The sequence below is a fragment of the Gracilinanus agilis genome, chromosome 5 (genome assembly GCF_016433145.1).
Source record: "Gracilinanus agilis isolate LMUSP501 chromosome 5, AgileGrace, whole genome shotgun sequence".
In the NCBI taxonomy this organism is placed as follows: domain Eukaryota; kingdom Metazoa; phylum Chordata; class Mammalia; order Didelphimorphia; family Didelphidae; genus Gracilinanus; species Gracilinanus agilis.
In genome coordinates this window covers 261,775,555-261,800,393 of record NC_058134.1, presented here as the reverse complement: position 1 = coordinate 261,800,393, position 24,839 = coordinate 261,775,555, and positions in this window count along the sequence as shown.

Genomic DNA, 24,839 nt, shown 5'->3' with positions numbered 1-24,839 from the left:
GTATATAATAATTGATATAATTATATAATGTATAATTGTGTACTATTACATATTAATCAGTTATAAAAGATTTATAATACTAGGTTTGATTTATCTCTTGATGGAAATTCTTCCATTCTGTTTCCTAGAGATATTTCATACCTTTTGCTAAAAATTCTAATGATTTTCATATATCTAATACAGATTCATCCACCTGAGCAAAAGTTCCTTCACTACTTACATGATTCTGATATCTCCTAATTGTGAGTACTCACTCTAAAACTGCATATATGTTGATCATTACAAGAAATCCTTGTCCAATTCTTTCCAACCAGTATGAATACTGAATTATATCCAATGTGCTTAGTGGTCTTTCCTTATATTTCTTGATATTCTGTACATACTAATGAAATATATCTGTATTCCCAGGTGTAATCTTCTGTTTTTAATGCATGATGAGACCTTTTTTGGTTATATTTCTTTCTGAGTATATCTTTTACACTATTTCTCCTAGGCTAGTTCATTTATAATGTGAGCCTGCTTCTGATGGTCTTCACCTTCAATTTTTCAGAAAGTGTAGCTTTCCGTTATTTGCTACTATAAACATAATTGAGCATTATTCAGTTGGAAACTCATTCCATGGTATTGAAGATAAAATAATAGTTAATATTTAGATAGCAGTTTAACCTTTGCAAAGCACTTTACATATATCTCATTTGATCTTGACAATAATTCTATTAGGCAGTTATTATTATCCTCATTTTATAAATGAAGGCACAGTGACTTAAAGATTTTGAATAATTTGTCATGCTGGTGGTAGGACTGATGTAGATTTGGAAGAAAATTTAGAAGTTTTTGATTCTAATTCCTAGTTTCATATATGAAGAAATTGAATCCCAGACAGATTAAGAAACTTGGCCAGTGTCACATAACTAATATTGGAAGCAAGCTTTGAACTAATTATTTTCTGACTCCAAGTTAAATGACCTTAAGCGAATAGATTTTACCATACCCTGTACTGACCACGATAATTTCTATATACAAAATTAAAACAATCTACTTCATAAATCTGAATCTTTTTTACTGAATTAGGAATAGATTATTTCTTTTCTAGAAGGCTCATAGAACTCGAGGAAGAGAAAGATATGATTTTCATCTTGTAACAAGAATGAATGATAAACTCCAGCTGTCAGCAATAATTGGCCATATAAAAGCCAAAAATATCAAGAAAATATTAGGTCATATTAATCAATATCAAGTAAGAATAAGGATCTGGTTGAAGACTATTGTGAATGACATTCAGAATTATACTTCCATATTTGTGAGTGATGCAAAATGCACAATAAACACTTCTCTCCAATCTCCATAAATTGGAAGATTAATTACACTGTTAACCAAATCACTTTCATGTACTAGAATGATTTTTCCTCTTCTGTTGTTAAGAGCACATTAATCATTGTAGATGCTGGGTTTTGTTCAAGTCTAATTAGTAAGTAGATAATGTTTGTTATGTATTTTTGTTAGTTTTATGCTGCTTCTTTTTCTACCTTTCCTATACTCTATGCACCATGCAGAATAGTATACTAATATGGGATAAAATGTAGCTGACAACCACAGCAGGCTATTAATATCGATGTTCAGCTAATTAAATATCATTCCCCTTTGGTTTTTCTTTATAGAATCTTCAATAAAAGTCTGCCATTCCTGAATGGATTACCTGTGTGTTAGAAATAAATCATATTATCCTAAAAGAGAGTACACAAAAAACATTGGGGTTAAACATTGTCTATTTGAATGTATGCAGTGTTTGAATTAAAGTAGTTTGTATTACTTTGAATTCTGAAGTGAAATTTTTTTGGATGCCAGACTTTGACAAAAGATTTGAGGTATGATTTTTTGACAATATCTAATAAGAAGTTGTGGAAGCTACTAGTTTTTATTAAATTTTAAAAGAACTAGTTCAGCACATTTTTGTTAACAACTTTCTTGTTTACTAATCTTTTCTCAGTCAATTTTTTGTCTTAATATAAATTGTAAATTCCCAAAGCAGAAATCATGCTTATTTCTACATTCATCAAGACTTTGTGCCTAGTACACTCTTCACATTAATAATAATAATGAATGTTAATGATCCATGAGTTTAGTTCTTAAGGAGGCTGAAATATGATAACTAATGTAATGTATTAAGAATTGAAACACTGAATGAATCCCTCACTGGGGGATAACTTTAATATCCATTATAATTTTAACCAATGACAATAGTAGTTTATGTGTAGAGTTCAGGTGGAGAGTGGGAAAAATTCTACTAAGAAGCACTTCTTAGTGCTCAACAGAGATGCCATTTTCCTTGAAACTTTCTAGATTACAGAAAATTATAATTTGTAAACAATGGATCCAACATCACATTACTGAACAACATTACCTGTAATTCAGCAGTTCCATGAAATTATATTGCTTTTAGTCCAGAAAAACATCAATCACTTTTTAAAAAATTATTTCTGAATCTTCAATGTCTAGGATTAGGAGAAGCTTATGATCTTTTGCCTTCTTTCTCCTGCATTAATGATTCAAGAATAAATCAAACAATCAATTATATATTATTTAAAATCTATTTGGAATGAAGCAGAAATATCTTTTTTAAAGTCTAATAAAATCTGTAAACATTTATTAAGTGCATAATTTGTGCGTAGCAGTGTGCTAAATACTAGAGTACAAAATAAGCAAAAATGTAAAAAAATAAAAATAAAAGTTTATCTAAGGAATCTCACCTATCAGCCACCCATAACAATGACTTCCCTATATGTATAAGGTTAAGTTGAGAATTTAGTGAGTAAAGAGAGAATCTAATAACATTTATTATAAACCCCACTGAGAATATGTTGACATAGTAAAGGTTAAAATTAATGGAATGACAATGATCATATGAAATTATATGGTCTCCAGGATTTATTATATCTTGAGTCAGAAATATACAAATAGAGAAGAAGCAATAAAGAAAATAAATGTAAGGAGGTTAGAGAGGTTGTCTGTCCTATCAGCCTAAATGTTTACTCCAGGTCTGCTTAATCCAGGCAGAGATTAATTAGCTCTCAACCAGGAAGGATGGTAGTGAGTAATCACACGGCCTCCTCCAAGTGGAAGCTAGTCTTTTAGGTAACTAGGAAAGGAACCAGCCTTTAACTCACCCAACAAAGTAGTCTAGGAGTTAGAGTCTAAGTTGAAGCCAAGCTCTAAGCCCATGGAAGTGCCTGAAGCCACATTTGAACCTAGGACCTCCAATATCTAGGTCTGACTCTCAATCCATTGTGCCACCCAGCTGCCCCACTCCACCACCTCCTCTAAAGCTTTCATTAAAAACACCATCTAAAAAAACCCAAAAAACTACCTGAGACTTATAAAAACAATGCATCCTCTATTCCAGTAGCAGAACCCAACTTTAACATAAATTCCAAAGTCAGGAAAGGATAGCCCAGGAAAATGAACAATCAAATAAAGAAAAAATTCTGACCTTAAAACTTTAATATGGTAATGAAGAATATCAAGATGAACTCAGAAGAAGACAATATCAAAATAGCGATAAGCAAAACCTAAAATGAAAAAATAGAAATTGGAGACACACAAATAGAATTCCTAGAGGAGCTCAAAGAGAACTTCTGAAATCCAGTAAGTAGTAGAGGAAAAATTGGGCAAATTAACAAGAACAGTACATGATAATTATGAAAAGAAAGTCTCTAGCTTGATAAAAAAAAAGGTACAAAAATGCTGAAGAAAGCATCACCTTGAAAAAAAGGAATTTATCAAATTAAAGAAGAGTTATAAAAATCTACTGAAGAGATCTCTTTAAAAAGCAAACTTGTCTAAGTTGAAAAAGATGCAGAAAATTTACTGAATGAAGGATCATTCAGAAATAGAAAGATACAGAAAAATCTGTAAAAATCAGAATATATCCAATGGAAAAATAGGTATAAGAGCTCACTGAAGAAATAATTTCTTTAGGGGGAGCTCAGTGGCTCAGTGGATTGAGAGCCAGGCCTGGAGTTGGGAGGTCCTAGGTTCAAATCTGGCCTCAGACACTTCCCCGCTGTGTGGCCCTGAGCAAGGCACTTGACCCCCATTGCCTAACCCTTACCACTTTTCTGCCATGGAGCCAATACACAGTATTGACTCCAAGACGGAAGGTAAGGGTTTAAAAAGAATAATTTCTTCAAATTAGAATTTGGAAAGTAAAAGCTAATCACTCCATGAGACATCAAGAAACAATAAAACAAAATCAAAAGAATATGAAAAGGGAAGGTGAAATATTTTATCAGAAATAATAAAGGAATTGACCTAGAAAATAAATGAGGATAGATAATTTAAAAACTTAAGGATTGCCAGAAAGTCATAATTTTAAAAATGGCCTCAATATCATATTTCAAAAAATTATCAAAGAAAATTGTCCTATTATTCTAGAACCAGAAGTTAAGCAGAAAATTTAAAGACTTCAAAAATCACCTCCTGAAAGTAATCCCAAAATTAAACATGTCAAGAATATTATATGAATATAACAACCTAGGTGATATGGATGAATATTTACAAAAAATATAAATTACCTAGATTAACAAAAGAGAAAATAGAATACTTAAATAATCCCATATCAGAAAAAGAAATTGAACAAGCCATCAAAGTACTCCCTAAAAAAAAAATCCCAAGAACCAAATAGATTCACAAGTGAATTCTATCAAACATTCAAAGAACAACTAATCCCAATACAACGCAAATTATTTGATATAATAAGCAAAGAAGGATTCCTACCTAATTCCTTTTACAACACAAATATGGTACTGATTCCAAAGCCAGGCAGATAAAAAACAGAGAAAGAAAACTACAGACCAATCTCCCTAATGAACATAGATGCAAAAATCTTAAGTAAAATACTAGCAAAAAGACTCCAGCAAGTGATCAAGAGGGTTATCCACCATGATCAGATGGGATATATACCAGGAATGCAAGGATGGTTCAACATTAGGAAAACCATCCACATAAATGATGATATCAACAAGCTAACAAAAAAAAAAATCACATAATTAGGGGCAGCTGGGTAGTTCAGTAGATTGAGAGTCAGGCCTAGAGACAGGAGGTCCTAGGTTCAAATCTGACTTCATACACTTCCCAGCTGTGTGACCCTGGGCAAGTCACTTGACCCCCATTGCCCACCCTTACCACTCTTCCACCTATCAGCCAATACACAGAAGTTAAGGGTCTAAAAAAATCACATGATTATCTCAATAGATGCTGAAAAAGCCTTTGACAAAATACAACACCCATTCCTATTGAAAACACTAGAAAGTATAGGAATAGAAGGACCTTTCCTAAAAATAATAATATATATCTAAAACCATCAATAAACATCATATGCAATAGCGATCAATTAGAAGCCTTTCCAATAAGATCAGGAGTGAAACAAGGATGTCCATTATCACCTCTATTATTTAAGATTGTACTAGAAACACTAGCAGTAGCAATTAGAGAAGAAAAAGATATTGAAGGTATTAAAATAGGCAATGAAGAGACTTTGCAGATGATAGTCAACTTAAAAATCCTAGAGAATCAAATAAAAAGTTAGTAGAAATGATCAACAACTTTTGCAAAGTTGTAAGATACAATATAAATGCATATTAATCATCAGCATTTCTATATATTTCCAACACATCTCAGCAGCAAGGGCTAGAAAGAGAAATACCATTTAAAATCACTCTAGACGATATAAAATACTTAGGAATCTGTCTACCAAAACAAACACAGGAATTATATGAACACAACTACAAAACACTTTCCAGATAATTAAAACTAGATCTAAAGAATTGAAAAACATTGGTTACTCATGGGTAGGACAAGCTAAAATAATTAAAATGACTATTCTACCCAAATTAATTTACTTATTAAGTGCCATACCTATCAAACTACCAACAAATATTTTTAAGGAATTAGAAAAAAATATATAAAAAAGTTCATTTGGAAGAACAAAAGATCAAGAATATCAAGGGAAATAATAAAAAATCCAAAGGAAGGTGGCCTAGCAGTACCAGATATAAAAATTTATTATAAATCAATGGTCACCAAAACAATATGGTACTGGCTAAGAGACAGAAGGGAATAGAATTAGGGTAAGTGACATCAGCAAGACTGTCTATGATAAAACCAAAGACCCCAACTTTTTGGACATGAATCCACTATTTGACAAAAACTGCTGGGAAAACTGGAAAACAATATGGGAGGGATTAGGTTTATATCAACATCTCACACTCTACACCAATATAAAATCAGAATGGATGAATGAATTGAATATAAAGAAGGAAACTATAAGTAAATTAGGTGAACACAGAATACTATACTTGTCAGATGTATGGGAAAGGGAAAATTTTTAAACCAAGCAAGAATTAGAAAAAAATACAAAATGTAAAATAAATAATTTTGATTATATTAAATTAAAAAAATTTTGTTATGTAACCAAAATCAGAAGGGAAAAAACAAACTGGGAAAAAATCTTTATAACAAAAAAATTTGACAGAGGTCTAATTACTCAAATATACAAGGAGCTAAATCAATTATATAAAAAAAATCAAGCCATTCCCCAATTGATAAATGAGCAAGGGACACGAATAGGCAATTTTCAGATAAAGAAATCAAAACTATCAATAAGCACATGAGAAATTGTTCTAAATCTCTAATAATTAGAGAAATACAAATCAAAACAACTCTGAGGTATCACCTCACACCCAGCAGATTGGCTAAAATGACAGTAGGGGAGCGTAATGAATGTTGGAGGGGATGTGGCAAAATTGGGATATTAATGCATTGCTGGTGGAGTTGTGAATTGATCCAACCATTCTGGCTGGCAATTTGGAACTATGCCCAAAGAGCACTAAAAAGACTGCCTGCTCTTTGATCCAGCCATACCATTGTTGGGTTTGTATCCCAAAGAGATCATAGGGAAAGAGATATGTACAAAAATATTCATAGCCTTGCTCTTTGTGCTGTCAAAAAACTGGAAAATGAAGGTATGCCCGTCAAATGGAGAATGGCTAAACAAATCGTGGTATATGCTGGTGATGGAATACTATTGTGCTCAAAGGAATAATAAACTGGAGGAATTCCATGTGAACTGGAATGACCTCCAGGAATTGATGCAGAGTGAAAGGAGAAGAACCAGGAGAAACTTATACAGAGACAGATACACTGTGGTACAATTGAATGTAATGGACTTCTTCTGTACTAGCATTAGTGCAATGACCCAGGACAATTCTGAGGGATTTATGGAAAAGAATACTACCCACATTCAGAGCAAGAACATGTAATGGGAATAATTTGAGGAAAGGTGTGTGGTAAAAGTGGATTTTGAAAGGAGGTTGTCAGGGACTTGCTAAGTAGGAAATCTAGGTTACAGGTAGGCTGGAATAAGGAGATTCAGGATATAATAGAGCTGAAGTCAGGAGTATAACACTGGAAGGGAAACAAAGATCTTCAGGGAGAGGAGGAATTAATCTAATCAGGCAAAGACAGCAGGCTTTACAGACTGGGACTTAGACTCAGAGACAAACTGAAAGAAATAGACTGAACTGAAATTGACCACAGGCTTTAGTTAATTTCACAGAAAGGGACTTGTTTTGCAGTTACACCTTCCTTCAAGATGGATACCCGGCTTCCCTTCAAGCCCAGAGTATGTTGGTTCTTTCCCTCTTCTTCCCTCTCTTAATAACTAACTGACAAATTATACTAATAGGTCTGTTGAAACACAAAAGGTTTATTATCTTTAAAGGATGATTTGTCAGGAAAGTGGATTGAGGAAGCCCTAACAGTTGTCTCAGGAACCTCAGGTAGGGGAAGGGAGGCAGAGATGTAGTCTGAGCAAGGACCTGCCTTAACTCAGTTTACAAGGTGCTCTTGATATCTAAAGGGAATAAATGATGACTGACTAATTTCTTTATATATATAATACTAACAAATTATAGTTAAACCCTTCACAGATTTGAACTCCTCTCTAATTTACTCTCCTTATTAACTCCACAGACATTTAAGGTAAGGGAAGGAAGGTAGGAAATAATAAAGGAAATGAAATATAAAGGGTTTCTCTAAACTAACAATTCTTAAATAAATATTTCAAAGCCAGGCTGAATTTCAATTCTACAGATAGGTAAGGAAGCAGCTCAGCTGGTCTGACCCTCTCCACGAGATTTCCCAAACCAACTGACTCTTTCCCTCAAGATTCCAAAACCCTAACTGATTACAGAACTCAGCCAAAGCTTGAAAAAACTATCATGACCCCTTCTCTCTGTACTACAAACTACAGGAGTGGAAACACAGAAAAAAAAAACCAAACAAACAACTTCTTGAATACATGGTTTGATGTGGACACAATTTGGATGTAGACTCTTAATGACCACCCTAGAACAATTATCAATAATATGGAAATAGGTCTTGATTGATGACACAGGAAGGAACCAGTGGAAATGCGTGTTGGCTACTGGGGGTGGGGTTGGGGGGAGAGAGAGCAAGAACATGAATCTTGTAACCATGGAAAATTTTTTATAAAAAATAAAAAAAGAATATTATAGTCAAATTCTTTAGATTCTGGACCACATAAAATATATTTCAAGCATCCAGTGAGAAACCTTTGAAATATCATGGAACTGGGCAGCTAAATAGCACATCCTCAAGTCAAGAGGACCTGGCTTAAATCTGGCCTCAAACACTTCCTATTGTTATCCAGGGAAAATCACTTAACTCTAATTGCCTGGCCATTGCCACTTTTTTGTCTTAGAGCTGATAATCCAGAAATAAAGGATTTTTTAAAGTTTATTTATTCATTTAAATAGTTTAGAATATTTTTCCATGGTTATATGAATCATGTTCTTTTCCTTCCCTCCTCTCACTTCCCTCTCATAGCCAATGAACAGTTCCACTGGGTTTTACATGTGTCATTGATTAAGACCTAGTCCCATATTATTAAAGGTTTTTTTTTTAAAAGAAGTCAATAATTAATTTATGGGGCAGCTAGGTGGCTCAATAGATGGAGTGCAAACTCTGGAGTCAGAAGGCACAAATCTGGTCTCAGACACTTCCTAGCTGTGTGATCTTAAGCAGTCATTTAACACAACTGCCTAGCCTTCACTATTCTCCTGTCTTCGAACTTATATTTACACCTATTATAAGATTGGAGGTAAGGGTTTTAAAAAAAAGAAATATCATGGAGCCACAGTCATAATCACATGACATTTGGCATCTACCAAGTTAAAAGAGAAAAAAGCTTGTATGTAATTTAGCATATGTTAAAAGAACAAGGATGAAAATTTAAAAGAAAAAAATAAACTGCCCAGTTAAATTAAATGTAATTCTTGAGGGAGAAAATGCATATTTAATAAAAGATAGGACTTTCAAACATTCTTTATTTAAAGACTAAGCCTAAAGAGAAATTTTGATGTTTAAAGGACTTGAGAGAAGCACAAATGATAAATGTAAAAGAGGAAACATAAGAGATTTAATAATGTTAAAGAATTTGTATTCCAATATGAAAAATAATAGAGAGCTAAAGAAAAAAATAGACAATTAAAAATTATAAGCAGGAAGACTGTATATTTCAATAAGACACTTTAGACAATGAAATAATATCATTATTAAACATATATGCACCAAATGTCAGAGCATACAAATTCTTAAAATATTTAAAAGAACTAAAGAGGGAAATAGGAAAAAAATGTACTACTCAGGGTACTCAATATTCTATTCTCAGAAATATAAAAATCTAATTACAAAAAAAATAAGGAAATGAAACAAATAAATATATTTTAGTTAGATTCAGTAGACCTCTGAATAAAACTGATTGAAGTAGAAAGGAATAGAGGTTTATCTCAGCTGTAACTGACTGCTTCAAAAAGAGTTTATAATGCACTAGGCCATAAAACCCCATAAACAAATGCAGAAATCAGAAATATTACCGTGAAAAATTTACCAGGTAGAATTATGGATAATGGAAGAGTTCATGATTAAACGAAGATCATGTGAATAAAGGAGATAATTTTATAGCTTGAAATTAAAAGAGATATGCACAAACAAGCCCAATTCATCCAAAATTAGAAGGAAAGCAGAAAACTAGGGTAGAGGGAGAAATGAATTTACATAAAGTTGCTCTGATAATGGTATCATTTCTTAAATATTTAGTGAACTGAACCAAATTTATAATAAGCAAATAAATAAGCAAATAAATAAACAGAAATGGTCAATGTATATAAAAAGGCAGCTTTCTGATGCAGAAATCAAATGTAACAATAGCATCATGAAAAAATGCTTTACTATTCATTAGAGAAATGAAAATTAAAACAACTCAGAGGTACCACCTGAAATTGGCTAACATGATATAAAAAGAAAATGACAAAGACTGGTAGGAATGTGGAAATAAATATAATAATGCACTGCTGATGAAGTTTGGAAGTGGACCAACTTTCTTTAAGAAAAATTTAAAATGATAATAAAAGGAATTTAAAATTATGCAAACACCTTTTGACTCAGTGATACTTCTACTGTCTTCATTCCAAAAATTCAAAGAAAAGTAAAAAGGATATATCCGTACAAACATTTTTTATATTAGATCTTTTTGTAGTGGCAAAGAATTGGAAATGTGGAGATGCCTTTAATTATGGAATGTTTGAACAAGTTGTTTTTTATGATTGTGTTGTACATGTAATAAGAATTGATAAGCAGGATGCTTTCAGTAAAAGGTGTGTTGGGATGAACCAATCCAAATTTAAATGAGAACTAGGAGGATACTGGACATCATAACAGAAATATTGTAATAAAAACCAGTTGTGAAAGACTTAGCTACTCTGGTCAAGAAAAATCTTAATCTGAAAATTAAGTTTTACATGTTATACACCTTAAGGTATTTAAATGGAAACGTTGACTATTCTTCCCAAGACTAAATATCTGATATAGATTCAGCTATTTGATCTTCATATGATATGTTTAAAAGCCATCATCAGTCTGAAGTTCTTCTATTGGATGTGGTCTAGTTTGTTACTACTCTTAGTAAAACATACATTAGAGAAACAAACTTAGTACTTCAGATGTGTGAAGCCTTTGGATTACATTTGAATTGTTAATGCCCATATTCTGGACAGTGAACTTTTGAGAAAAATGATTTGTCTTCATAAAATTTTATACATACACACGTGTACAAACATCCTGAAGAAATTCATATGCACATAACATATACATACAAGTATATACATGTACACAACACATCCTTATTTCTCACTTAGCTTCACTAGTCTTGGATTTCTGACTAACTATTCACTCTTCCTAAGGAACCTCATTATTGAGATAACATCATCCTGTAAGATTTTGCCAGTCTTGTAGGTCTACTTCATCATTTACTATTCTCTCCTTCTCTGACTGGACTATGGGATCATAATCTCCGAACTTTTACTTAAGGAAGAATTCAGAATTTTGTTCTCATTCATAATCTGGGTGTATGACTTTGGGACTTCTCCCACTTCTCCATGATTCCCAATGGAACCATCTTTCGCCTCCTCCCCCAAAATTTTCAGCTTCTACTTGTATTTTGTCTTTCCCATTACATTACAAATTCCTTGAGGGCAAGGATTAGATTTCTTTTGATGCCTTTGTATCCTTAGTGCTTATCACAAGACCTTGAACATAGTAGGCACTTAATAAATGTTTATTAACTACATACATTTGTATGTATGTTTGTGTGTAATCAGCATTTCATAGTGAATGAGGAGCCACTTTCAAAGCTTTAACTTCGTATATATATTAGCTTTGTGACTCTGTGAAAATCCTTAAATTCTCACAGCCCCAGGCTACTTACTAAGACTAAGATGCAGAGAAGGTGTCCACCTGTACTGGCTAAGAATGTTTCCTCACAGAATCCACTATACAAATGATATCATAGATCTAGATCATATACATCTACATAAATATACATAAATATATACTTCCCTTTATATATATTTTAATGTTTGCAAAGGAAAAGCTTCATTATAATATAAACTACAAGCATGATTTTATGCTAAATATGAAAGTTCTAAAGTAATATTATGGTCACAGATTTAAAAATATTATAGCTTAAGTTAAAATGACTTTAATAGTTTTATTTACAAAGCAATGGAAAGAGTATAAGTGAAGAAATACAAGAAGAGGGTAGAGAAATGTCTAGCCTATCACCCTAAGTATTGCTCCAGTGTCAGGCTCAGCCCTGGCAGGGCTCGATAACCTTCAGCCAGAGGACCTGGGGGTGTCTTCAGCAACAGTTCCACCAATGCAGCCTCCTCCAGGAAAGGAAGGCCTCTCCAGAACCAATCTCTCCAGAAACCAAGAAAGATAGGCCAGCTACTCACCCAGCAAGCCAATGAAGGATTCAGGGAAAGAGTGTCCTCCTTCAGTCCAGCTCACAGATGCAGAGTCTCCCAAAATGAACACCAAAGGAGAAGACCGAAGGCAAAGTCCAAAAGGCAAAGACCAAAAGCTAAGCCCAAAAGGTAAAGTCCTCCTCTGATGAAGAAGTCCAAAGGACAAGTCCCTTGGACAGGAAGTTCAGGACTTTTTATAGTTCTTTTTTCATGTCACTTCCTGTCCCTTCCCCACTTCATGAGAACCAATCACAGTCTTTCAATTTGCCTAGCACTGCCCAGGAGTGGGGAAGTGACCTCTGGAGTTGTCACTCACTCTAGCAAGTGACTCATGAATTCTATTACTTAGTGTTAAGTAGGGGTGCTTTGAGCTCCTGATTGATTAATTTAAAAGTTGCTGATTGATAGAAAAAGAAAGTTTGATTCACTCTTCACACTGTGTGTGTGTGTGTGTGTGTGTGTGTGTGTATATATATATATATATACACATACATATATGTGCATATATATATATATATATATACATTGTGTGAAATGCATTGTGGATACATAGCATGCATACATATACAAATAAGCATAAATGTGAATACATAGGCCTATGATTTAATTGAAATGGGGGATTTCCTGGTGAGATAAATGCATCTATCTTTTGAATTTTGTGCCTTCTCTATTCTTGCCACTTAGTTACCTTTGAAATAAATACTATCAATGATTAGGCCATGGGAGTGAAGTCTTCCAAACCTCTAGGTAAAGCAATATATAAGTTGCTGGCAGAAAAGTGGGTCTAGCTACTTGAATGATTCTATGCCATTATTATTCTTTGAATTTGCTGTTACAATCACTTAGGTTCTAAAATTGAAGCAGTAATTTTGGTATGTGGGTTAAAACAAAACAAAACAAAACTCTGCTGTCTTCCATGTTAAACCTAAAGTGAAAGAGGAGTTATACATATCCATGCATGTATATATATATACATGTATATATATATATATTTTGTACACATATGCACATATACTTATAATGTGAGGAACTTATATATATATATATATATGTCTGTGTATGTGATATGGTTTGTACACAGATTTTATAAAAAGACAGACATTTGGATGTACATTATCAATCCACATAAACATACATACACTATATCAAAATTTAGAAATATAATGTATTCAAGTTTTTAGAAAGTACATAGTGTGTGAAATCAAGTGATTTGTTAGGGAATCCATTGCAAGAACATATTTGCTATCAAGAAGATGAACAGGCAAGGGGGAAAACAAGTTTCAATTTGACACAAGATTGACACTTCTTAAATCAACTGAAAGAAAAGATCTAAAATCTTGGAGCCATGATTACAAAAGCTTTGTTATTCCCTAAAGTTTATTTTAGACTTATGAACAAGAACACAATTTCAGCAAAAGAATGTAGGAAGTGATAGAGAAATAGATGAGATGATGAGCTTTGAAGGGAGAAGGGGAAAGAATCAGGAAGAGAAAGGATTCCTGAACAAAGACCATTCCTAGAATGAGAAGCTTGTTTTAAATCTGTGGAGTTTATCCCCTTTATTACATTGGTAAGTACCTTTCTGTGCAGAAACTCAGGATTAGTGTACTGCTTCTCATTTCCTGTTGCATGTCAAGCTAAGACATTCTCAGAACAATGTCAATTAAGTTCACTAAAATAATATTATAATTGACCATCCTTGTAATTTCCAAATTCTACAACTGTAAGCAATTATCCCTGGGACATATCAGTGAGGCTGGGTCTAAACAGTGGCAGACCTTTTCATTATTTTGTGGTTATTGTTCAAATTGATCAATGTTCTCTCTAAACAGCATTATATCTGGGTCAACTGATATGTCTAGATATACTTATCAATCTGCTAATATGGCCCAGTCAATCAATCTGATCTGAATTTTTGCTCATGCCAATCTCCCCAGATCTCTGTCAAGTCAAACCATCATTTGTTTTTGTTTTTAAAAGTGTATTTCATTATTTCCAAAGGGCTTTGAAAGATTGGCTGTTTCTCCATTGACTTAGATATAAATTTATTTGTGTAAAAAGTGTTTTATAATTAGGTTAATGCAGTTCCTGGGGGTTTTTTTTGGCAAGTATGCTCTCAGGAATTTTATTGTATCCATGGTTATATTAAATGGTCCCTTTCTATCTCTTCTTGCAAAATTTTGACAGAAATATATAAAATTGCTGATGATTTTTGCAGATTTGTTTTATATCCTCCTGATTTGCTAATATTATTGATAGTTTCAACTAACTTTTTAGTTGTTTTTCTGAGATTTCATATTTATATCATCATGTCATTAGGAAACAGAGATAATTTTATTACCTCTTTGTCTATTCTGATTCCTTTGAAATCTTTTCCTTCTCTTATTTTTATTTCTAGTATTTCTAATACTATGTTAAATAATATTAGTGATAATAGTCATCCCTGTTTCACATAAGATTTCTGAAGTTATATGATCCAAATTGTTTCCCCCACTTCATTCCTTCCGCCTTCCCAGAGTTGTTAAGCAATTTGATCTGGGTTATACATGTATTATCATGCAAAACATATTTACATATTGTTTAATTTTGTAAAAGAAGACTTGTATAAAAACAAAATCCCTAAATAAAAAACATAAACTAAAGTGAAGAATTATGTGCTTTGATCTGCAGTCTGACTCCAAAAGTTTTTTTTTCTCTGGAAGTGGATAGCATCCTTTAACATAAGTCCCTCAGAGTTGTCCTGGATGATTGTATTGCTGAGAGTACCTAAGACTGTCACAGTTGATCATGCCACAATGTTGCTGTTACTGTGTACCATGTTCTCATTCTGATTATTTTACTCTTCATCAATTCCTGTAGGTCTTTCAAGTTCTTTCTGTTATCATTCTGTTAATCATTTCTTATAGCACAATAGTGTTATCACCATCACCATCATATATCCACAATTTGCTGCATATCATTTTAATAAAACTCTATTTATACCTATGTTTTCCAATGATTTTTTTTAAAACCCTTGTACTTCGGTGTATTGTCTCATAGGTGGAAGAGTGGTAAGGGTGGGCAATGGGGGTCAAGTGACTTGCCCAGGGTCACACAGCTGGGAAGTGGCTGAGGCCGGGTTTGAACCTAGGACCTCCTGTCTCTAGGCCTGACTCTCACTCCACTGAGCTACCCAGCTGTCCCCTCCAATGATTTTTAAAGTATTGAGTATTTTATCTTGTCAAAGACTTTTTTGCATATATTGATATAAACGTATGGTTTTATTACTTTTGTTACTGATATTACCTACTATATTAATTATTTTCCTTATATTAAGCCATCCCTGAATTCCTTGTGTAAATAAAGTTTGGTCACAATGTCCAATCTTTGTAATATATTGTTGTGGTCTCCTAGATAGTATTTTGGTTAGGATTTTTCAATCCAGATTCATTAAGGAGATTGGTCTATGATTTTTTTTTACTGTTTTTACTCTTTCTATGAAACCATATTTGTTTCATAAAAGGAGTTTGGTTGGCCCTTAAGTTATTTGTAGAATTTATATGTATAAATCCTTCTGGTCCTGATGCTTTTTTTGTTAGGAAGTTCATTTATGAATTTTTAATTTATTTTTCTAAAATTGGTATATTTAAATATCCTATTTTTAAACCTAGGCAGTTGACGTTTTGAAAGTATTTTATTTCTCTTTCATTATTAAATTTGCTTTCATGTAGTTGAGCAAAATAATTCCTAATAATTATTTAATTTCATCTTCATTAGTAGTATATTGGCGATTTTCATCTTTAATGAAAGTGATTTCGTTTTTTCACTAATTTTTGTTATATAAATCAATGGTTTATCATCTTTTAATGTTTTTCATAAAAAAGAACTCACAGATTTATTTATTAATTAATTGGCTTTCTCACATTAAATTTTATTGATCTCAACTTTAAATTTTAGGATTTCTAATTTATCATTTAATTGGGGATATTTTTAAAACCCATACCTTCCATCTTGAAGTTAATATTGTGTATTGGATCCAAGGCAGCAGAGTGGTAAGGGCTAAGCAATGGGGGGTAGGTGACTTTCCCAGGGTCACACAGCTGAGAAGTGTCTGAGGCTAGATTTGAACCTACGACCTCCCATCTCTAGGTCTAGCTCTCAATCCATTGAGCTACTCAGCTGCCTCCTTTAATTGGAGATTTTTAATTTATTCTTTTTCTAATTTCAAAAATTATTTTCCAAATTCATTGATCTTTTCTTTCTTTGTTTTATTAATTAGTACATTTAGAGATACACAATTTTCTCTAATTGCTACTTTTGCTAAATCCCATAAGTTTTAGTATATTGTTTAATTTTTATCATTTCCTTTAATGAAATTATTTATAAATTCAATAATTATTCTTTACCCATTCTTTTTTTAAGATTAGTTTATTTAATCTCAAATTAGTTTTTACTTTTTCATTTCAATGGTCCATTATTATATACAATTTTTATTATATTATGATCTGAGAAGGTTGTATTCAATATTTCTATGTTTTGAGACTTCCAGGGTGGGGCCAAGATGGTGGAGTAGAGCAGAGAAGGTTAAAGTCATCATGAGAATCCCCTCCAACCAATATTAAAGTAACACTGCAAAACAAATACAGAAGTTAAAAAGCCAACAAGGAGACAGAGAAAAAATTTTCAAGAAAAGAAAGACTTAAAAGGTAGGCAGAAAACATCTGGGGGAACACAGTCAGCAAGACTATTGCAAGGAGTAAAGAGCAAGCCACACACCTTCACCCCACATCTGCTGTGCCAGATGAAATAGATAAGTGGGTCAGATAGGGGCCAGAAAGGGATTAAACACAATTGGGAACACACCCACACCCCACAAGGGAAAAGAATGAATGGATACACTAAATAAACCACACAGGGGATTTGGGGAATGTGTGACAACAGAGAAATTCAGTAGTCTGGGTAACTGATCATTGGCAGTTTAACTGCCCACCAAACTAGCCAGGGATAACAAAATAACTTATTGTAGGTTCTACTGATACAACAGGAAGTATATGAAATTAGTTTAATGTTGTTAAGTTAGGGAAAGAGTGTGAGGTTTTGTTTAACTACTAGGGAAGTACCAACTATCAAATAGAATGTTAATTGGCTTCCCTGCTACACTAAGTATTTACAGGCAGACAACCCTAACTGAAGCTGGAGAAGGCTGGGAGATTGGGATTCTCACAGCATTGGTCCAAGCAGATCCTTAGATGAATACAGGACACAGGAACCAAATCCTTACTCAGTCAATAAATCCAGTAAGGCACTAGGGAGCTCAAGGCTATCTGCTAGTTGTCCACCAACTGCAGATTTGTAACCTTCGCTCAACCTAGTATATCTTGCTCAATGGTCTCTCCTATCTTCTTCACAAATCCCCAAATCCTCAGGTTGTAGAGGCTCAGCTAACTGGATTAGTTCCACACTCCTCCTTCCAACACTGCCAAGTTCACTCTCTCAACTCAAACCTCTCTCTGCATTCCATATTGGAATATCTATAAACTCAGCCAAGGTTTTTGCTTTGGACTGTTTGCTTCATATCTTACCTTCATTGCTATTTTATAATCTACCTATAACACAGGTTCTGAACCTGAGCTCAAGCAGATGCTCAGACCCTGAGACCCTGCCTGGGCAAATAGAGGCCCAAGCCAACCTACATCGCTTAAAGTTTCAAACATGTGGTGAAATCTGGAATCGCAGCCCAGGGCAGTCTGGGCTGAAGTGGGCTAATTTGTGTGGGTCCAAAACAAAGCCAGGAACCATAATCTTGGCATGTGGTGAAGACATAGATCTCAGTTTGGGGTTGTTGATTAACATATGAGAGTGGTCTGCATCTCTTTGCCAGGGCTCAGGGCAGAGCTCCAGGAAAGGACAACCAACTGTGTATCTCACTGGATCAAGTACATTGTGAGACCAAAAACTTGTTCCTACCTGAAGTTAGAAATTGAACAGCCCCTGGCCTGATCAGGTTCAGAGTGAGATCAAAAGCTTATGACCAAGCCTGAGGCAAGTCTTTAAGCTATCAGCATCTGAAGGATTAATTGAATTAGCAGTAGAAGGAGGCCCTCAGAGCTTCCAGCCCTCAGGCTATCATACCAACTCTGAAAAACTTGAACTCACAGAAACTCAGAAAATAAGCTAAAGGTAGCATCAAGGAAGGGATTGAGTTGAAGTGGAAGTGGAAGTTTAAGAGGGTAACCCTAACCTCCCAGAAAACAGAGCCTATCAATAAAAAGGTTAAATGCTAGTACTTGATAGATTATTTTCTTCCATATGATTCTGGATCTCTTTTTCCTTTTGGTTGATCTTTCATAATTTTCTTGATTTTCTTGCATTGCTCTTATTTTTTCCAAGTTTTTCCTCAACCTGTCTCATTTGGTTTTTGAGGTCTTGTTTTTAACTCTTCCAAAATTGTGCCTATTAATTTTCTTTGCTGTTTTTGAAGTAGGTATTTAAACTTCATTTTCCTCTGGCTTTGGGTCCAGGTTTTCTCTGGCCCCATAGCAATTATCAATAGTTAGTTTCTTTCTCCTTAGGCTGCTCTTTTTTTTTTACTTTTAAAATTTTAGTGATCAGGATTTTTCTGGGCTCTCAGGGTTTGTATGGTTATGGGGAATGTTATCTATGGTTTCAGAATTTGTGCTTGTGTGTATTCCTAGGCTCTATTCAGTTATTCTAATTTTTATGCCCCAGGTACTGATGTATTCCTGTGTTTCAGATCCAGTTCTCTTCATGCAATTGCAACCAGACAGGCCACTTCTCCCTGTGGAAACAACCTTGATCCCCCCTTTACTGAGAATGATCACAGCTGACAGGTCCCAATGCCCAAGTGACCACATTCACCAATTCAGTATTCCCTTCTCACTCTTTCTCTCCTACTTCCTTAGTCTGTGACAGAACAGGCATATGGTCAGTGTTCCTTAGTCCTTCAAAGCCCCTGGCTTGTCTGCAGAGAGGATTGACGTCCTGTCCTTTGGTCTAGCACACTCAGCCTCCAAACTCTACTACTGAAACAGCTATGGAGTTTTACCTGTAGCTGTGGATTCAAGGGTTGCTCTCCTGGATATAGGCTTTGGGGTTCAGCAATTAAGGTGAGACTGATAATCCTACCTTCAGGGGTTATATTATTAATTCTAAGGTGTTTGCTCCATTTCTGTCTAAGACCCAAGGTGGGATCGAGACCAGGGAAGTCATAAACCTTTCTCCCTTGTGATCTTGTCTGCTTTTACTGTTTTTAGAATTGATTTTGTATATTTATTTTTTTTTAACCCTTGTACTTCGGTGTATTGTCTCATAGGTGGAAGATTGGTAAGGGTGGGCAATGGGGGTCAAGTGACTTGCCCAGGGTCACACAGCTGGGAAGTGGCTGAGGCCGGGTTTGAACCTAGGACCTCCTGTCTCTAGGCCTGACTCTCACTCCACTGAGCTACCCAGCTGCCCCTTTGTATATTTATTTTTGGTTGTTTTTGGAGGAATAGGAGGGCAAGGAAGATTTATCCCCACTCTATCATCTTAATTTCCTCATTTCTAAAATAAATGGGTTGTGTTTGATAACCTACTAAGTTCTTTTTATCTCTATACCCAAGATCTGAGATATTTTTGCTGTTGTATTAATTTTGACTTATTGATAAAGGCTACAACTGAAACTATTCCAGGAAAGTCCTTTACTCATTTGTTATAACAGCCAAGATTTGGAAGGATACATAACTAATGATATCTATATTAAGTGAGCTCAACTAAGAATTATGAATTGTCCAGAACAACATATAAACTAGGGGAGGGATGGATAAACTAGGTGGCTCAGTGGATTGAGAGCAAAGTACACAGACGGGTTCAAATAAAGCCTTAGACCAGTGATTCCTAAAGTGGGTGCTACCGCCCCCTTGTGGGTGCTGCAGCAATCCAGTGTAGTGGTGATGGCCACAGGTTCATTTATCTTTCCTACTAATTGCTATTAAAATTTAAAAAAAATTAATTTCCAGGGAGCTAAGTAATATTTTTTCTGGAAAGGGGGCGGTAGGCCAAAAAAGTTTGGGAACCACTGCCTTAGACACTTCCTGGTGTATTACCCTGGGTAAGTCACTTAACCTCCATTGCCTAGCTCTTTCTGCTCTTCTGCCTTGGAACCAATATACAATATTGTTTATAAGACAGAATATAAGAGTATGTAGAAAAGTTAAGGCAATTTCTAGTTAAAAAATAAAAGATGGCTTTGGCTTCTAGGACAACAAATACAAGGATTTCAAATGTTTCAGTGTATCAGGAAGCTTTTTTCTCCTATTTGGAAGAATTGATTTTCATGTAACACATGGTAGATAGATAATCCTTTATTCCAAACCCACAAAATTCTTAGAGGCTGGAAATATGAGACAAATCTATTTTTTATTTTTTTATGTGAAAAATTTTATTTAATTAATTAACTTAGAATATTTTTCCATGGTTACATGATTCATGTTCTTTCCCTCTTCTCCATCCACCCTCCTCCCATAGCCAAAAAGCAATTCCAGGGGGCAGCTGGGTAGCTCAGTGGATTGAGAACCAGGCCTAGAGACGGGAGGTCCTAGGTTCAAATCTGGCCTCAGACACTTCCCAGCTGTGTGACCCTGGGCAAGTCACTTGACCCCCATTGCCTACCCTTACCATTCTTCTTCCTTGAAGCCAATACATAGTATTGACTCCAAGACGGAAGGTAAGGGTTTAAAAAAAAAAAAAAAAAAAGCAATTCCACTGGGTTTTACATGTGTCATTGATCAAGACAAAATATGGGTCAAATCTAATCAATTTCAATTTAATTCAATTTAATAGTAATGAAAGTAGAATCTTACACTTAGGTCTAAAATGAATGAAGTTTTAGAAAGACAAGACTACATAGAACTTTATGTAAAAATGATCAAATTATTAATGGTGTGAGTGTATGTGTGTGGAAAGCCTCTGAGTCAAGTATGTGGTGGCTGTCTCCCCATAATAAGCTGATAGTTTTACTGGTGTTTATTTTGTTTAATTTCCCACAATTTAGGAGAGAAAGGAATATTCTCATCTGTCTTTAGAGACAGGATTGAAATAAAGAAAAAGAAGAAGTAATATTATAAAAAGAAGTTTTGAAGGAATAACTAGGGTTATTTAGTCAGAATAACTATTTTCAAACCATTAAGAGTGACCGATGTTCTTCTACTTCCAGCAAGATCACAGAATAATGAACACTCAGTTTGTCTAAACTCACTTCCAAACAACCACTCAGAAACACACACAAATGAAATAAAAGCCTCAAAAATGTTTGTAGTAGAAGAAACTACAAAAGACATAAGCAAGCGGATTCCAGGCAAAGAAAGTGTAGTGGGACATCAGGAGGGACTGGTCTTGTTGGGCTAAAAGGGGAAATAATTAGAACTTGCAGCATGAGGAGCAGACAGATACATGCAGAGGAATAACCTGGCACATGCTAAGGAGTGTGCAAAAGTATAACAACCAAATGCAGAAAAGCAGAAATAATAAACGCATCCTTTTCAGACCATAATGCAATAAAAGTTAGACTCAACAAATGGAAGATTAAAAATTTAGTTAGGTGGCTCAGTGGGTAGAAAGCCAGTCCTAGATAGTGGAAGTCCTGAGTTCAAATCTAACCTCAGACATTTCTTAGCTCTGTGACCCTGGGCAACCGACTTAGGATCAATTGCCTAACCCTTAACACTCTTCTGCCTTGGAATTGATGTAAGTATTGATTATAATACAGAAGGTAAAGGACTAAATACAATGACAATAAAGAAACAACATACACATATTTTTAAAATATAACCAAAGCAGTACTTAGGGGAAAAATATATAACTCTAAATATTTATGCAAATAAAATAAAGAGACAGAGCAGATCAATGAATTGAGTATATGAGTTTTAAAAAATGAGGAAAATTGGACAACAAAACAGGAATCCTGAAAATCAAAGGAGAGAATAAAATTTAAGGTAAGAAAATCAAAGAAATTAATTAATAATATAAGGAACTGGTATAATGGTGGACGAAGAGGGAACAGTAAAGCAGATAAACCTTTGGTTAATTTGATTAAAAAAATGAAGGGGAAAATCAAATTTCCAGTATAAAAAAAGGCAAATTCAATACCAATAAAGAGAAAATTAAACCAAATATTAGGATTTATTTTGCCAAATTATATGCTGATAAAACTGACAACCTAAGTAAGATAGATGATACATATATATAATATATCCAAATTAATAGAAGATGAAATATAATATTTAATCCCATCTCAGAAAAGGTATTGAATAATCCAATCAGTGAATTCCCCAAGAAAATATTCCAGTGGTCATAAGTATTACAATTAAATTTTAGTAGACAATGAAATAAGAAATTCCAATAAAATACAAAGTATTTGGGGAAATAGCTAAAAAAACAAGTATACTAACTTTCTTTTATGATTAAAATATGGTGTCGATACCTAAACCAGGAAGAGCAAAACAAAAGAAAACCATAGGTCAATCTTACTAATGAATATCCATGAAAATTTTAATACGATGTTAGTAAGGTGATGAAAGCAATATATCACAAGGGTTACATAATATGACCAGGTGGATTTTATACCAGGAATTCAGGGATTGCTCAATACTAGTAAAACAAAAACAATTACCACATGAATAATATAAAATCATTAGATGAAGAAAAAGTTTTGGTCAAAAATACAATATCCATTGTTATTGAAAACACTAGAGAACACTGGAGTAAATGATGAAAAAATATCTCAAAAAACAGCAATAACAGTATTTGTATTTGGGACAAGCTAGATTCCCCACCCCCAATAAGATCAGGAATGAAATAAGTATGCCTATTATAAACAATATTATCCAATATTATACTAGAAATGCTAGCTATCACAATAACAGGAGAAGAAGAAATTGAAGGACCTAGAAGAGAGCATTAGAAATAAAACTATCACTCCTTATAAATAATATAATGCTATAGTTAGAGAAACAAACACAAATTTTATGGAAACAAGTTACTTTAGCAAAGTTCCATAATATAAAATAAGCTTACAAAAATTATCAGCATTTCTTTATACATCCCATAAATCTCAACCACAGACAGAAACAAAATTCCCTTCTAACATAACTGCAGATAATATGATGTAGCCAGGCATATAACTGTAAAGACAAACCAAAGAGTTACAAAATCATAACAACAAAACACCTTTCATACAAATAAAATCAGATCCAGACTATTGGAAACACATTAATTGCTTTTGGGTAGGGTGAGTCAGTATAATAAAATTAATTTACCTATTCAGTGTCATATCAATAAAAAGTATTTCATAGAGCTAAAAAGAAATTCATCTCAAAAAAATAACAAGAATGTCAAGAGAATGAATGGAAAAAAGAAATTATGGAAGATGGATTAGCTATACCACATCTCCAACTATATTATGAAGAAGTAAACATCAAAATAATCTGGTACTGTTTAGGAAACAGAATAGTGGATCAGTGGAATAGTTTAGCAACTCAATATGCGAGGGTAAATGACCATAGTAATAGAGTGTCTGACAAACCCAAAGATCCAAGCTTTTGAAAGAACGCAGTACAATACCAAAACAAACACAGCAATTATACGAAAACAACTACAAAACACTTTCCAAACTCCTCAAACCATGCGTTCAAGCAGTTATTTTTCTTATATATTTCCTCTCCTGCAGTCCTTCCTCTGAATGTGGGTAGCATCTTTACCATAAATCCCTCAGAGCTGTCTTGTGTCATTACTTTCTGCTGGTACAGAAGTCCATTACATTCGATTTTACCATAGTATATCAGTCTCTGAGTACAATGTTCTTCTGGCTCTGCTCCTTTTGCTCTGCATCAGTTCCTGGAGGTCTTTCCAGTTCACCTGGATTTCCTCCAGTATATTATTCCTTTGAGCACAATAGTATTCCATCACCAACATATACCACAGTTTGTTCAGCCATTCCCCAAATGAAGGACATACCCTCCTTTTCCAGTTCTTTGCCACCACAAAAAGCAAGGCTATGAATATTTTCGTATAAGTCTGTTTATCTATGATCTCTTTTGGGTACAAACCCAACAATGGTATGGCTGGATCAAAGGGCAGGCATTCTTTTATAGCCCTTTGAGCATAGTTCCAAATTGCCAGCCAGAATGGTTGAATCAGTTCACAACTCCACCAGCAATGCATTAATGTCCCAATTTTGCCACATCCCCTCCAACATTAATTACTCTCCCCTTCTTTCATTTTAGCCAATTTGCTAGGTGTGAGGTGATACCTCAGAGATGTTTTAATTTGCATTTCTCTAATTATTAGAGATTTAGAGCACTTTCTCATGTGTTTATTGATACTTTTGATTTCTTTACCTGAAAATTGCCTATTCATCTCTCTTCCCCATTTATCAATTGGGGAATGGCTTGATTTTTTATACAATTGATTTAACTCCTT